This window comes from Arachis ipaensis, chromosome B05 (genome assembly GCF_000816755.2).
Source record: "Arachis ipaensis cultivar K30076 chromosome B05, Araip1.1, whole genome shotgun sequence".
NCBI lineage: Eukaryota > Viridiplantae > Streptophyta > Magnoliopsida > Fabales > Fabaceae > Arachis > Arachis ipaensis.
The window spans coordinates 4,093,854-4,105,994 of NC_029789.2; the positions used below are offsets into that span (position 1 = coordinate 4,093,854).

The 12,141-nt window shown below is 36.2% G+C and overlaps 1 protein-coding gene, 1 long non-coding RNA gene, 1 other non-coding gene and 1 pseudogene across 4 annotated transcripts in view; 2 read left to right on the plus strand and 2 right to left on the minus strand.

Annotated features, from left to right (window-relative positions):
* LOC107639983 overlaps positions 1-9,660 on the plus strand; it is a 15,952-nt pseudogene extending 6,292 nt beyond the window's left edge.
* On the plus strand, positions 505-576 carry TRNAE-UUC. The gene has a single exon. It is a non-coding gene; the product is annotated as a tRNA-Glu (tRNA).
* LOC107642550 lies at positions 3,816-4,483 on the minus strand. The gene is made up of 2 exons (XR_001620672.2): positions 4,350-4,483; positions 3,816-4,205 (listed from the first exon to the last, which is right to left on the minus strand). It is a non-coding gene; the product is annotated as an uncharacterized LOC107642550 (long non-coding RNA).
* LOC107642552 (GDSL esterase/lipase EXL3-like) overlaps positions 9,849-12,141 on the minus strand; it is a 25,386-nt gene continuing 23,093 nt past the window's right edge. For both annotated transcript variants that reach the window (XM_016345948.2, XM_016345947.2), the window contains exon 6: positions 9,849-9,868. The gene's annotated coding sequence lies outside the window, so the exon portion shown is untranslated. The remainder of the gene's footprint in view (positions 9,869-12,141) is intronic.

A 12,141-nucleotide genomic window follows, 5' to 3' on the forward strand; every position in this document is an offset into this window, starting at 1 on the left:
ACTTAATTATTTAATTATTCTATTTTCTTAAACACCTTAACAAATATTCTTATAAATATACGAGATAGAATATTTTAAATGTGGTGCTAAGCATTGAAAAATATTATTGGTAATGTAATTCATTTCGTTTAGAGTACAATAGCTGAATAGCTAAATGTACATTACCACACAACAATAAGCCCTATTAGTACAGAGAAAATCATAAAATGCACAAGACTAATAAATATTAAGAAAGAATTATTTAAGCTGTTATATTCTATGCATGATACTTTATAGCATAGAATACTATCATCTTTTTGTTGGGTTACTTTTGCTATATATACTTGCACATGATGCTATATTCTCTCAATCTTTTTTTTTACATGACAAAAAAAAAACATTCCGCCAATTTTATAACCAAACATAATCTTTCACATTCCTTTTAGGTAATTTATGCATTATATTAATCACATTAAATATAAATCATAGTATAAATAAAATATAATGGCCAACTTTAACATTAAATCCGTTGTCGTCCAGCGGTTAGGATATCTGGCTTTCACCCAGGAGACCCGGGTTCGATTCCCGGCAACGGAATTTATTTGTTTTTGTTATCTATTGGCCCTTCAAAAGGGCAGATATACTCATTATAAGCCGACATAATCTTACTTTGACGGAAAAAAAAGGAAGAAAAGAAAAGAGAATAATCGAAAAATTTGAGACCATATCAAAAATAAATAATTAAAAACCGTCGTGCATGACCAAGAGAATTAAACAGTTTTCTCTGGAAAATGATGTCTCATCTTATCTTATGAAATGATATATGATACCTAACCTACTAGGCTCCTTTTTTTTTCTCACTCAAGAACCATGGCTACCACTATATATCTTTCACTTTACCTATTTGTTTAGACTTGTCTTTATCTTTCCAAGCACTGCAACCCATTATTGAATATTGACCATCCAACCATCTACTAAAGGACGAATAAGTTCTTGCAAAGACCATAAAGTATGGGTTTAGAAAACTTGACAAAAAAGGCCCCTACACTCAATTATCCGAATCATAGATACTAAATCGCATTTAGATATTCTGGGGATGTTAATTTATGAACATGTCATATTGGATATTCAATTATGTTATCCATATTGTATAATTCTTTATCAAATATTAGGAGAGAACAATGGTAAACAGTAAACACTGAACAAATTAGTGTACGTGAAAGGAACAATAAGGTGTATTATTTTTGCCTCTGGCCAGTTTAGAGTCTTTGTGAACTTGCTCATCTAATTTGCAGCCGAATTAATAACATTGGTCATTTTTCACCATTCTTAGAATCAGGATCATAAGCCTTGCAGCAACAAAAAAAAAAAAAAACAAAAAGCATAAAAATGGTAAAAGCAAAGCAAGGGCTATGCTTTATATAGACACTTGCACAGATTCCCTATGGTGAAAACTTTTACTATTTTAGCACAAGAACTACATACCAGCTATATGGAAAGAAGAAAACCATATCAACATCTCTTCGGTGAACATTTCGGGGCGGTGGTGCGACTTCTCCTCGCCGCCACCTCCCATCGAAAACCGGCAGAGGGGGCAGGTTTTGTGGCGACCTTTGAGCCATCTATTCACACAAATCTTGTGGAACTTGTGCAGGCAAGGAAGGACTCGAATTTCGTCTTCGTCCTTTAACCTCGACAAGCATACACAGCACCAAACAGCCTCACCATTATTCTCCATGATGAGTTCATTTGATGAAGATGCTGCTGCAGACTCAGATGATAGCAAATAACATAAAGAGACATTGTTTGGTCCCTTTGTTAGACCAATTAAATTGAACACAATTGAAACCAAGTTGTTGAGATTATTCATCTCTGGTTTATCATTGTTGGGTATGCATTTTTGTTAGATCCTTAATAAGAAGTAAGAACTAGAGTTGCAAATAACGGGTCACGTTATCATAAATAATATTTTTTCCTATATAGTCTGTAGTTTAGTTGTTTTGCTTGTTTTGAAAGGGTGGTTAGCTAAGAGGGTGTGTTACACCAACACAAGAGTGTTACACTCGACCTAGATATTTAGATAGATACCTCATTGGATTGCTTTTAGGGTGAATAATACCATAAACTACAGGGTCTCTAACTATTTTGTAGTACTAATGTTATGTGGTTGATTATAATTTTTAGCATTTTATTTGAGTTTATATTAGGTTTTGCACTGTGTTCCAATTTCATCCAATTATATATTTATGTTTGTGTGACTTTTAGTAAATATTTACTGATTTCACAATACCATGCATACAAATTATGTCAGTTCTTTTTTCATTCCTCATTGCTTTTGGAGAGAATAATACTCTAAACCACCGCAACCAGCACCCTACCTTGTTATGTGCTTGATTAAAATTGTTACCATATTTGTTTTATTCGTCAATTCCTTCTTTACCTCATTGCTTTTGAGGGAATAAAACTACACTACGGAACTCCTAACTCATGAATAGTAGTCACTAGTCAGACGATAACATTTTAAACATTTAAAAAAGAAATCTTCATTGAAGATGTCTTTTTATCTTGTTTTACCATAAATGGTCGTCGTTGTCTATTTTCATAAGTGTAGTTGGCGACAAGGCAACATCGTCTTATCAAATCCTATTTGTGTTGAAAACTATCAAAGTTATCAAAATAGTAACAATAGGAAAAAAATGCTCTGGATAGTTTAAATTATACTGACAGGAAAATTTCATAACTGTATTGAGTCCTGCACAGTAAGCTTAGTCAATCGCAATTATCAAATATGATTATTATTAGAATTTAATTTTCATGTACCATTAGTATAAAAAAAATTTATACAAACAACTAATCGTGTATCACTGTATCAACAAATTAACTAATTTTCTAACCTACTACTTAAAATCTCGTCTGAATATCTGAATCTCATTGAATGATTGTATAAAATTCTTTACATTATCAGTATATTAAATTATTATTATTGTTATTGTTATTATGCCCTGAAAAGCTACTTGAATTTATTTGCCTTATGAACAGTTATATTGATTGTATTCCCTTTGTGTATAACACGCTGTAAAGAAAGAAAGAAAAGGAAGATGGCAAGTAGCTATTCACCATTGAAGGGTTTTCTCTTGACCAACTTGTTATTCAGACACCTACCTCTCACCTATAGAATTAAAGCATCATATGCCGTATACACAAGAAAAATCTCACAATTATACCAGTTTCTCACATCAGCCTAGACAAAACAGGGAATCTGGATTTGTAGCTTGCTTAAGCAACGAATCACGGTTAAAAGTGAAAGCGAAACCAAAACCACAACCGATAGAAACTGCTGACAACAATTTTCACAAGCCTAGGCAGGAATATATTGAGGGTTGAATTGAAGTTCAAAAATGTTAAGAAGGTTGTTGTTAGGTTACAAGAGACAAATCTTGCACCAGATCTCATGGATGCATACCATTGCACAATGCATTCAAGTTCAAGTAAAGCTATCTTTTATATTAATCTTTTAATAGTTTATTGTTACTTTCTGCCTTTCTTTTCTTTATTAAGTTATTAGTCAATAGATTAAGGATGGCCACCACACCTCAAATCTAATTTGATAAAATGTCAAAAGTATTCAAGTTTCCATGACTCCCAATGCAAGCCATTTACCTTGATTATGTCAGCACTCATACTACTGCGGATATTGCGAATGGAATCCTGATTTGTTCACCCCTAATCATAGTTCAAAGCTCTGTAGTGCTATATTTCACTAGTATATTGAGTATTAACAGGGATTAACGTGCAAAATTAACTATTAAATGTGTACAAAATCAATAAAAATAAGATTAGTTGAGATAGTAAGTAGTTTATAACTTAATTATAAGGTATTTAAAAAAAAAAAAAAAAAGAAAATTAGTGTACCAAGCTTTTTCATATCTAAAAGCTCTTAATTATCAGCACTCTTACATGCAACACCTCTTAATTTCAAAGGACATTATCATAATTTACTCAAGACAGTGAGAGTTAAACAGAAATTGATGAGAGTTATTTGCAATACTAATAACAGAATGAGCACCAGAAGAGTGACAATTAAAGGAAGAGACGCTGAAATCTCTTACAGTTCATCTTCTTCCTTGATGTTCTTCATTCATTGCAGACGAATTAGCATCATTGGCATCTTGTTCCTCGAGTATCTTCCCATCTTGTGGAACCAAGCAAGGGATCCCGTTTTTGAGCTGAAATAAAACGGTATATGCGGATGGTTAGAAATTGAAGTGATGAAAGCGATGATTGAGAAAGGAAAGCGAAGTATCAGTGAACTGACAGGAAAGGAAACGGCAATGGCGTCACTGATTAGGGAATTGGTTTCCTGGCAGTACCTCAAGGGATGCTTCGAGAGAGGACAAACCAGAACCTCCCAGAGCCTCTTCCCCACTGGACCCATCGCCTCTGCGCTTATTCTTGCCACTCTCCGAACAAAAGTAAATGTTATCTCTTCATTTTTTTTTTGGGTCCAATGACGTTCTTTTTATTGGGCTTTTCTAGCAAAAAGAGTTTCCTATCAGATCAAACTATTGCCCAGAACGGATCTACTTGATTTTTGCATGTTCGGACAAAAACTAGTCTTTATGTCATGAAAATAAATACAAAAATGCTATTTTTACACCAAAATTAGCAACTAAAATCAACCACTAATGTATTTGTATATAAATATATGTGTAATTTATTTTATTTTCAATATGTATTTGTATTTTAGTATGTATTTTATACTGGTGGCTGATTTTGATGACTAATTTTAGTGTATATGTAGCATAATTCAAATAAATATTAGTTATAACAACAACAAAAACAAGGAAGAATTTAGTTTAGAGAGGAGAGAAAAGGAAGAGAAAAAAGAAAGAAAGGAGATAATAGTCAATCAAATTATTATGTTATACATAAAACGCTTAAGAAATTATTTAGTCAATGATTTAACATTTAGCTGAGTGAATTAGGAATTAGCGCGTGAGTCTCCGATTTTAAATTAAATATAAATATTCTATTTTATTTATTTTATTAGTAGCAAATAGATTACTTTAATTTTAAGAGAATTTTATGAGAGATTTTTATTAGAGTCATTTTTAATAGTAATAGAAACTAGAGAGGTTTGGCCACTCTAATTGACTCAGTGGTGACCTGAACATGTCGCGAGAGTGAGAAGAGAGTAGAGGCATGTTCGTGAATGGCGATTGAACGGTCAAACTGTTTATGCCAACTTCCAAATGAATGGCCAGAGTCTCATCTCAACAACTTCAACTTCTTCTCCGAAGCACTATTTTCTCCCACCTAACAACCACTCATTCTTTATCTTCATCATTTTTCATTTCCTCATCTTTTGCCTCCAAAACAACCACAACCACTTTCTCCCCATTCAATGCCTTCCACGTGATCCTCTAGAGCGCGTGCCACACCACCCGCCACCTCCTCCAAATCCAGGCACTCTTCACCACCACTGCCCTACTCCCCAAGCCTCACATTGCATGCACCCTGTTGGAATAAATTATTTTATTAACCTAGATCATCCATATTAAATCACCAAAAATATATCATAATAAGGAAGCGTACCTTTACTCGTAGAAATCAGAAATTGATGGAAGAATTTGAATTTTGTGGTTCTTTCAATCTTCCTCAACCAAAGCCTTCTGTATTCCTAGGGTTGAATTGTAACTCTTCTGATGGGAAAAGAGCAACACAGGCGGCTTTGGTATATTGGGGACCGAAACCTGAAGGCACTATTTATATTTGAGCATGGTACCCATTAAACCCTAAAGCCCAAATAAAATAGTATTAAAGTCCAAAAGATAATATATCTAAAATCCAAAAGATAATTATCTAAAGAATAAAAGATAATATCTGATTTTATTCTCATTTAATTCCAAATCAAAAATAATTATGACTTATTCAATTTAGCATTTATAACAATAAATGAGACCACTTTTATATAAGTCATTTAATTTGAAATAGCATAATTTGTGATTATAATTAATATATGTATTACCCACAAACAAATTACCCTTTTGAGCTCCGCCTCACACCTACGCGACGTCGCTTACACCCTTTTAATCTTCCATCACTTCAACAACACCTTAGACACCTGCGTCAACACAGTGATCCAGGCTTATTCTAATAGCCACATTCCTCATCAAGCTCTTGCTTTTTTCTTTAATTCTTTACACAGTGGTTTCTTTCTCAACATCTACACTTTTGTGTCCCTCATTGGTTCCTGTGCCAAGATGGACTGCCTTCGATCTGGGAGGAAGTGTCACGATCAAGCCTTGAAGGATAGGGTTGATCGGGTGCTACCGGTTGAGAACTCTTTGATTCACATGTATGGGTACTGCGGTGATGTTGGAGTTGCTAGGGTAGTGTTCGACACAATGTTGAGTAGGAATTTGGTTTCGTGGACTCGATCATTGATGGGTATGTCATGGTTGGTGAATTGAATGCTACATATGCACTGTTTGATGAAATGCCCGAGAGGAATTTGATAACTTGAAATGTTATGGTTTCTGGCCATTTGAAGGCTAGAAATCATGGCTTTGCCTTGAAGTTGTTCCGGGAGATGGATAAGTTGGGATTGAAGGGTAATGCTAGGACTAGGTATCTGCGATTACGGCTTGTGGCGTGTCAGCTAGACTTAAGGAAGGAATATCAGTTCATGCGAGCATCAATAGAACGTTAGCAAGGTTGAGCTTGATTATTGATACGGCTTTGATCGACATGTACTGCAAATGCAAGAGGGTGGATGTAGCACATGTAGTGTTTGAAAGGATGGCAAACAGAAATTTGGTTTCCTGGAATGCGATGATCCTGGGGCACTACGTTCGTGGAAATCCCAAAGATGGACTAAAGCTATTTAATTTAATGGTTGGTATGGAGAAAATGAAGCATGAGGTTGAACTTGATAAGATTGTAAATGCAGACAGAAGTCTAGTGAGGTTACTTTCTGACGAAGTAACCTTCATTGGCATCTTGTGTGCCCGCGCTCGTGTAGAGAAGTTGACTGCAGACATGTTTTACTTCAAGCAAATGACTGATGTGTTCAATGTGAAGCCTAATTTTGCTCATTTTTTATTCATGGCGAATCTTCTGGTGAACATCGGGCTAGTCGATGAGGCAGAAAAATTCCTTAGGAACATCATAAAATTTGATGGGAATATATCACATGAGTCATCACCATGGAAAAGTTTGCTTGGTTTCTGCCATTTCAAAGGAGATGTGTACTTAGGTGAGCGAATTGCAAAACTGGAGATTGACATGGATCCGAAGAAACTTGCCTGTTACTGTCTCTATCTATAACTCGAGCTTGTACTCTGGTCAAGCACGACAAACCAACATGGATTTTTCTGTTAAGCTGTTATAGGAGGATTAATTAATGAAATGGATTAGCCAATGATACTAGAATTTTGAATTTATTCAATTTGGGAAACATTGACTATTTTGACTGTATTCCAGATATGTGCCAATAAATTTCATTTCAATGCGTTTGGTTATAGACCGTAGCCATCAAATGATTGAACTTGGGAGATTGCAATACCATGGCAAGGTAAGAGATGAAGTATGGTTATGTTTAGAAATTCTTTAGATGATTAATTTAAAAAGAATATCTCGTTATAAAATGTAGGGGTGTTCATAAAAAAACCAAAATGTGGTTAACCGGTTAAAAAACTATAACCACATTTTGGTTAACCAGTTTAATGAAACAATTTAAAAACCATATCCATATTTTTTAGAATTGGTTAACCAAAACCAAATTAAAAAAAACCGGTTAACCAAAACCAAAACCAAATTAAAATCAAAACTTAAATTTCAAAACCAAATTACATACTCTTTCTCTCTCTCTCTCATGACTTTGTAGCTGCAGCCATATATCAGGTGAGTCGTTGACCATTGATCCCCCCTCCTCTCTCTCTCTCTCTCTCCCTCCCTTCTCTCTTTCTCTCTCTCTCTCTCTCTCTCTCTCTTTCTCTCTCTCTCCACCTCGTCTTTCTTTCTCTCTCCCTTATCTCTCTATCCTTCTCTCCCTCTCTCTCCCCTTCCCTCTTTCTCTCTCTCCCTCTCTCTTTCTCTCCTTCTCTCTATCTCTCTCTCATTCTCTCCGCTCTATCACTTCCTCTCTCTCTCTCTCTCTTTCCTTGCCCTCTTTCTCCCCCTCCGTTCTCTCTCTTCCTCTCTCTCCTCTCCTTTCTCTCTCTAATCATCTCTTCCCTTTTTCTATCTCTCCCCTCCTCTCTCTCTCCTCTCCTCTCCTTCTCTCTCTCCCATATCTCTCTACTTTCTCCTCTCTTTTTCCTTTTCTCTCTCTTTCTCTCTCTCTTTCTCTCTCTCTCCCCTCTCCTTCCTCTCTCTCTTTCTCTCCTTTACCTCCCCTCTCTTTCTCTCTCTCTCTTTTTTCTTTTCTCTCTTTCTCTCTCGCTCATCTCTCTTTCCTTTTCTTCTTTCTCTCTCTCCTCCTCTTCCTCTCTTCATTTTCTCTCCTTCTCCTCTTTCTTTTCTTACTCTCTCTCTTTTCTCTTTCTCTTTCAACCTTCTCTCAATCTCTATCCCTCTTCTATCTCTTTTCTCCTCTTCTCTCTAAAGCGAGAGAGAAGAGAGAGAGGAGGCGAAGATAGAGGAGGAGAAAGAAAAAAAGAAGAGATATAAGAAGAGAGAAGAAGGATAAGAGAGAGAGAAGCAAAGAGAAAAGAGGACAAAGAGAGAAAAAGAGAGAGGGGAGAGAGAGAGAGAGGATGGGGAGAGAGACAGAAAAAGAGAAGGAGAGAGAGAAAAGAGAAGAGGGGAGAGCGAAGGAGAGAGGGAGAGGAGGGGAGAGAGAGAGCATGGGGAGAATAAAAATTTGGGTTTTATATGTAAAAATATTAATTTTTGTGTAAAAATATATTTTTACATGTAAAAACCAATTTTATGGTATAAAAACCAATTTTTTAGTACAAAAACCGATTTTTTGGTACAAAAACCGGTTTTTTGGTACAAAAACCGGTTTTTATTTTAATAACCGGTTAAAAACCGGTTTTGAAATTCACTAACCGGTTAATAACCGGTTTCATCATGTAAAACCAATTTGGTTAATTAACCAATACTATATTTTTGATTAACCAAAAAACTGGTTTGGTTTTTGGATTAACCAAACCATGAACACCCCTAATAAAATGCAATGTCAATTGGCAAGGGAAGAGACAAAGTAATACGGATGTTCACCTCATATTTTGATGTTTCAAAGATAATACGAAACATAACTTAGAATAAGATAAAATCAACCAAGAGACTCATTCTACCTCAATTTGATTTTCTTATGTATCAATTAAAAAAATCACTCTACCTTTCTTATTCATATTCAAGTTTTTCAAGAAACTCAGAAATTTCATTCATTAAAATTGAAAAACGTGGCTACAAAGTTCAGAAGTTTTTATACCTATTAGTTTTTTTTAACAAAAAGCTCAACACAATAAGGTGGAGCATCAAAGAAAAAGTACTAAACAGATAAAATAAACTAATTCCTAATTATCTTCGACAAAAGTCATCAACACCCAAATAATCAAATATCACTCCACTTTTTGTAACTCTTAATCGACTGGTTGACTATCCCTACAATACCTGATTCTTGATTCTTGAAGATTCTGTCATTCCTTTTCAACTAAGTGCTCCAAATGATAACAATGAAACCAAACTCACCAACATTCTATCAATCCGACTACACGATTGACCTCTGAACCACGTAAATTTACGGTCATTCAGCTCTATATCTACTAGTTCCATAATGCTAACACACTAGCGCCTTTCCTTTCTTCCAACTGCACAATCTCATTGAAGACATCCATATAGCAAAGAAGAACTTGACATATTTTCGATAAAAAAAAAACTCAATTATTCCCACACAACAAGCTTCTCTTCCCTTGTATGCACACCATACACCAAGCAAACCGCACAAATAAAAATTATTGTTTGTCAATTCCCCTTCTATACACAACAATCTCTCTCCTTTGTAACAATTACTCAACCTAAACATCGTATCATCCCACATTATTAATAAACCTCTAGAAGCACACCTTCCAATCCCACAAATTTTGAACCCACCGCATCATTACTCCAAAATTTCACTACATCAAACTTAGTAATCACCTCCTTCTTTATCTCTATCAATCCTAACATATTCACATTATTTTTACGCTTAAATTTTTACCATTTTTCACTTTTCAATACCCCCTAAACCCCTCATATTCCACGAATTAAAATCATTTAAAAACTTTATTACACACCTTATTTCGGTCTTTGGGGCGGCTCCTTCTTGCTTTCTCTTTCTGTTTTGCTTGCCTTCTTTTTTGTGCCAATAATTCATTTTGAGCTTGGAGAATAGCCATAATATCCTCATCCTCGTCATATAAAACAGCTTCTGATTCGACAGCCAAATTCCAAGCAGCCCTATTTTTATCCATATCTTTATTCCAACTTCCTCCGTGCTCATCTTGATTAGTTTCACAGTCTGCATCCTACTCTGAGTCTCCCGAATCTTCCATGTTCCTTACAGCCCCTTCATCATCCAACCCAGTTTCCTGCACCACTGTATTCTCATCCTCTAAATCTGAATCTTACATTGCATCATCCCTCATCAGACATATGCCAACATGCTGCTTACCACTCCCGTCCAAACTAGTGTGGGTCTCATTAACTACACTTGGTGGAATGTTTTCCTCCGCTGTGCTATTTGAACAATTCTCCGCACCTCCGTCAATCTTTTTTCCGGCTTGATTCTGCTAGTCGGGTGCATCAGGGGCTTCATGCTCCTCCCTGCCCTCCATGCCAGCAAGCTCAGCACGAACATTATCACCTCCGCCACCAGCAGTTGACTTCTGCGCTACTCCCAGATCTGCCTCGTCAGCGCTGTTCACCGTGGCCTCAACCCCTTCGCGAACTCCATGACGAGCCACGCCCCTCTCTTCACCGTCACCCGCAGCAGCCAGCAAGGAGGCCCTTTTAAAACGCACAATGACGTACTCTTCATCGCACTACATAGCCACTCCACTGCCACATCCCACTAACATATTGGGCTTTATATGCTTCAACCTAGCCCCAACTGAACTTTTGTTCAACACCAAATCAACCCTTTCTTTATGTTCATCCCCATATTCTCAAGTCTCTGTTCTTTCAGAGATTGCTTCGTTACTGATTGTTTGAGATCCCATTGATTCCGCACTCACCATAATTGCTTAATACACTAAAGGATTATCCATTCGCCTTTTCAAAAAACTCTTGTGCCACTCATCCAAATCCTCAACAGCAATTACCTTTCTATCCTTGTCATACTCTGCCTCCCGTAGCCCCTGTGGCATCATTACCACCGCATCCCATTCTAACTCCAACGGTTCCCTCTAAGCTTCTAGTTCTTCACTTCCATGGTGTTCCAAAACAACTCTCTTTTTCTCGTTCACCTCAATATCCTTTCCTTTAATTTTTTTCTGTTTTTCATCAGGAGACTCCCTGACATCTTCATTGTGCGTAGTGATTTTTTCATGGACATCAATCCTCCTCCTATACTTAGCCTCACCCACAAAGATCTCTTTACTCCTTAATCGCATTCCATTCATCTCCTTGATGGCTTTTAATGCCCCTCCTTTTGTAGTATACCTGATGAAAGCAAACAGATGGATCCGACCATACTTCTCTTTACGTGCAAAATAGATGTCATTTATCCTTCCTGTCCACTTGAACATATGAAACAATTCATTCTTCGAAACATTGCCGGGTAAATTATCCACAAAATTTGTGAATGATTCACTTGTGGAAGAGAGTCTCAGAAAGTGACACAGAAATTCAAATAAAAAAACCAGGAGGGATCGCGAAAGTAGAAGAAGGTCCCTCAAATGTACTACGGAAAGGAGAACCTAATCGAAGAAGAGCGCTCCGTCGACACTCGACAGCAGCAACAATGGCATTGTGTACGGTGGCGGGAGTGAACAACGCACCAAAAGTTAAAAGAGGAAAAGTTAGAAAAAGAATGCGAAATTTTTCTCTTTTTTTATATACATATTAGTTACAAAATTTTAACTCTTAAATTCACTAAAATAAAATGAATCAAATCATAATTAGACTCTTTTTTTGTGATTTTTTTGGTGACTAATCATAATTATCATAATT